The sequence below is a fragment of the Rattus norvegicus genome, chromosome 4 (assembly GCF_036323735.1).
Source record: "Rattus norvegicus strain BN/NHsdMcwi chromosome 4, GRCr8, whole genome shotgun sequence".
NCBI classification, from domain to species: Eukaryota; Metazoa; Chordata; class Mammalia; order Rodentia; family Muridae; genus Rattus; species Rattus norvegicus.
In genome coordinates, this window is record NC_086022.1 from 104526064 (window position 1) to 104531430 (window position 5367).

Sequence of the window (5367 nt, forward strand, 5' to 3'; positions counted from 1 at the left end):
GGATATTTATAATTCATAAGAAACTAAGTTGGCCATGAAAAAGGCATGGTCTTATACCTTTAATACCAGCACTTGGGAAGCAGAGAAAGGCAGATCTTGATGAGTTTGACACCACTCACTCTATACAGTGAGTTTCAGGAAAGCCCTGGCTATGTAGAGACTTTATCTCAAAAAATAAATAAATAAATAAATAAAGAAAGAAAGAAAGAAAGAAAGAAAGAAGACAGATTAAAATAGATGATAGATAAATTGGATAGATAGATAGATAGATAGATAGATAGATAGATAGATAGATAGATAAGGAAGATAGGGCTGGAGAGATGGCTCAGTGGTTAGGAGCACTGGTTACTCTTCCAGAGACCCTGGGTTTGATTCCTAGCACCTACATGGCAAATCATAACCATACTTAACTCCAGGTTCAGAGGACCCGGTATCCTGTTTTGGCCTCCACAGGCACCAGGCACACAGTCCAGGGGCACATGCATGCAAGAAAATCACTCACACGCATGAAATATAAACAAATATATCTTTAAAAAAGAAAGAAGGAAAGAAATTAGAGCTACCACATGGGAATACATGGCAGGAGGATTGAGGATTCTAACCTCAACCCTGGAATACATAACCTGGGTACATAGAGGACTCTTGTCTCAAAGTATGTCCCCAAAACAAGAAAGGTAGTGAAGTTTTCATCAATGTTTATTTAAAAGATTTTCATATGTGACTGGAAAGCTAGCTTAGCCATTAAAGGCTAGGCTAACCAAGAAAATTCCTTTCTAGTGATTGGAGAGATGGTTCAGCAGTTCTGGGTATACACTGTTCCTGCAGAGGATCTGAGATGGGTTCCACCACATATGTCAGGTGGCTTACAACTCCCTGTAACTCCAGGTCCAGGCATTCAGTGGCTCAGACCTCTCAGGGCACCTGTACTCAAATGCACAGACAGATATATAAATAATTAAAAATAATAAAAATATTTTTAAAATGTTTTCCTTTCCACTGAGTTGACTGGTCACTTTAGTTGCAAATCCACTGACCATATATGGGTCAGTTTCTGGGCTCTCCATTACAGAGAACAGTCACAAGGATACCACTGAGGTTCTCACTTATGGCTATAATATATTTTGTCTCAGATGGGGCTGGAGAGATGACCCAGAAGTTAAAAGCAATTTGTTGTTCTTCCAGAAGACCTAGTTTCAATTCTCGGCACCCATATGACGCTGGACAGCCATTTGTAACTACAATTCCAAGTGTATCTAATGTCTTCTTCTGGCATCCACGGGCCCTGCATGTAGCATGCAGACACAGAGCCAGGCAAAATACCCGTACACTTAATTTTAAAAATTAAATTATGGTCAAGCAGTGGTGGCTGGAAGCCTTTAACCTCAGCATGGGGGAGGCAGAGGCAGGAGGATCGAGTTTGAGGTCAGTCTGGTCTAGAGACTGAGTTCTAGGACTAAGCAAAAAAAAACCCCGTCTCAGAAAACAAAATAAAAAATTAAATTAAATTAAAGAAATTACTGCCATGTTCCCTGACTCTGACCATGCTAACATAATAACAGAATTACTCAGTATCAGAAGGTTTCTTTCCTGCGTGGCATGGACACTCTGAGCCAGATCCCTCCCTTCATCACCTGCCACTCATACTTTTGACCCCGCCCCCCTCCCCAAGACACACACCAATGTTCTGCACTGTTTCTTCTCCAAATTATCAGATTAACTGGTGGGCAAAAGGTATTTGGTCCCATCCAGTCCCTCTCAGTTTGTGGTAGGACTAATTTGTTAATGGGCTCCAGAGGAAAGCGCTTAATGTTTCTTCTAATTGGATGTGACTGTTTCAGAAGACCCGCGGCTGCCAGCCAGTGCTCACTATCCTGGGGGGTGGATAATAAGCTTCTGCCCCAGCCCCTGGGTCTCAACCAGGACCATCTGCAGTAATGAACTTGGAAGGCTTGTTGTAGACTGAGGTGGGGGAGCAGCGAAGGAAAGAGAAAGCATAGTTCAACTCTTGTCAGCGAGTTCAGTTATGGCTTCTGTCAGCTGGACAAAAGGACTTCAGAAAGGCTGGACACGATGGGTGGGACCCAGCAGGCAAAGCCATGCTGACATTCCTCCAGGGCTAACATGTCTAGAAGGAGGGGCTCAGCCACCAGAGGGCTGGGCTGGGCTCTCAGTGCCATATGAAGTTCTGCAGCTGGGTTCACCATGACTGTGAGGTCCTGGTGCCTCACTGACCTGGGGGTACCGGCTTCCAAGCTTGTTTGACAGAGTTTTGCTACATAGCCTAGGCTGGCCTTGAACTCACATTAATCCTCCTGCCTCAGCCTCCAGAATGCTGGGAATACAAGCGTAAGCTTCTCTAGGTCTCTTATGCTTAATTGAAACCCTCGTCACTGCTCTGGTAGAAGGACAGGGACTACTGTGCACTTAATTAACTTTCATCATTATCATTATTGCAATTCATTTTCTATGGTAAGATGTAAGACAAACACCTACTGCTAAAAGCCATCCCCAAAATATACTGTAAAAACTCAGTGCCAAAGAGAGAGCTCAGGGTCAAGTGCACTTACTACCTGGGTTTGATTTCTAGCTTCCACATGGTGGCTCACAACCATCCACAACTCCATTTCCAGGGCATTTGAAGCCCCTTTCTGACATCTTCAGTCCCCAGGCAGGCACCTGGTGCATGTATCTATATAAAGGCAAAACATGCATGCACATAAAAACAAACAAACCTTCTAAAGGGCTGCGGGGATGGCTCAGAGAATAAAGTTCTTGCTGTTCTAGACCTGGGTTTAGTCTCTATCATAGGCACCTGTAATTCCAATGGGTGGAGTGTGTAGGGTGGGGGTTGGGGTGTGTGCTCATGGGAACACTGGGTCTGAGGGCTCATCAACCAACCAGTATAGCTGAAAAGGCAAGCTTCAGGTTCAGTGAAGCGATCCTGTCTCAAAAACTAAGGTGAACCCACATATATACGATACACACAGACACTCCAAAACCTTCTTAAAGCCGAGTGTAAACCGGCACAGTGTTATTTTAATCCCAGCACATGGGAGGCAGAGGCAGGCAGATCCTTGTGAGTTCGAGGCCAGTCTTGCCTACATAGCAAGTTTCAGCCAGGGTTACATGAAGACCTTCTCTCTCTCTTTCTCTCTCTCTCTCTCTCTCTCTCTCTCTCTCTCTCTATATATATATATATATATATATATATATATATATATGTATGTATGTATGTATGTATATGTATATATATTGCTAGCAGTCTTTTATATATATGTATGTATATATATGTATGTATATATAAAAGGCTGTTAGCAGAATACTGGGTTACAGACAGCTAGGATGAGGGTCTTAAAGCCCACATCTATAGTGACACACCTACTCCAAAAAGGCCACACCTATTTCAACAGGGCCACACCCTCTAATAGTGCCACTCTCTAGGCTGAGAATATATATACATGGCTAGAATATCACCTTGAGTTTTAGGTTAGCTTGGGCTCCATAAAGCAAGACCTCACAGAGCATGGTGGCACAGGCTTTTGCCTGTTTGGGCTCTGTATCACTGGGGATTAATATAGTCTATACTGGCCTGGTTTGGTTTCTTATATGCTAAAGAGTTGAACCCAAGGCCTAATTGTACACCCCATAACTGAGCTATGTGACCATGTCTGACTGGCACTTTTTATTCCCAGACTGTCTTTAGTAGACCATGCTGGCCTTGTGCTTCTGAAGGGCTTAGGACCATGCCTGGCTCACTGGCTTCTTTTTGGACATTGTAAGATGCACCAAAGTTGTTGTACATGGCTGTAGTTGGTTTCTTCTTTGCCATGATAGCTGTCATACAGACACAGTTATCATATTGCATTCAATTGCTGGATGATGTAGGATTTTGCATATTTTTATTGTTGATGTTACTGTTTGTCTTAGTGTTCTATTGCTGCAAATAGACACCATGACCATAGTAATTCCTATAAAGGTGAGCATTTAATTGGGGCTGGTTACAGTTGCAGAAGTTTAGCCCATTCTCATGGTGAGGAGAATGGTAACACACGGGCAGACATAGTGCTGGAGAGTTCTATATCTGTATCCACAGGCAGCAGGAGGATAGAGAGACAATGGGACTGGTGGGATTTTAAAATCTCAAAGCCCATCTCCAGTGACACAGGTCCTTCAACAAGGCCACACCTACTACAACAAACCACACCTTCTAATCCTTCTCAAGTAATGCTACCCTCTGGTGACCAAACATAATGAACTTATGGGGGCCATTCTTACTCAAACCATCACATTGTTATTGCTTAAAAATTGTGTGTGTGTGTGTGTGTGTGTGTGTGTGTGTGTGTGTGTGTGTGTGTGTAATTGTGTGCACACTCCCACATGCATGTGTATGTAGTGTGGGTGGGGGTTTTACTGCTGTGAACAGATAACATGACCAAGGCAATTTTTTTAAAAGATTATTTACGCAGTGTTCTGCCTGCATGTATGCCTGCAGCCCAGAAGAGGGCACCAGATCTCATTATAGATGGTTATGAGCCACCATGTGGTTGTGGGAATTGAACTCAGGACCTCTGAAAGAGCCGCCTTAACTTCTTAACCTCTGAGCCATCTCTCCAGCCCCCAAGGCAATTCTTATAAGGACATTTAATTGGGGCTGGCTTACAGGTTCAGAAGTTCAGTTCATAATCATCAAGGCGGACACATGGCAGCATCGAGGCAGGCCTGGTGCAGGAGAAACTGAGGGTTCTACATCTTCATCTGAAGGCTGCTAGCATATTACTGAGTTACAGACAGCTATGATGAGGCTCTTAAAGCCCACACCCACAGTGACACACCTACTCCTACAGGGCCGCACCCCCAATAGTGCCACCCCTTGGGCCAAGCATATACAAACCATAAAAGGGGGCAAGGCAGGGGAGACACAAGTGTCATCGCATGCATGTGGAAGTCAGAGGACAAATTTGTTGGGTTGGTTCTCTCCTTCCACCTTTATGTAGGGTCTGGAGATTGAACTTAGGTCTCTAGGTTTCTCATGTAGCCCATGCTAGCTTCATACTCACTATGTAGCTGAGGGGCCTTGAATTTCTGATCTCCTTGCTTCTACCTCCCAAGTGCTGGGATGACAGGTGTAAGCCAACATGCCCAGCTTTTTCTGGGTATGTTGTTGTACACGGGTATCGCCAAAAGTATTTAAATCAGTACATAAATCTCCAGAAAATTTAACCAGGAGAGAAATTGCTAGCTGAAATGCATCTAGGCTGAGAAGTTTTATGTCAACTTGACACAAGCTAGACCCAATCTGAGAGAAGGGAGCCTGAATCGAGGAAATGCCTCCATAAGCTCTGTAGCCAAGCCCACAGAACATTTTCT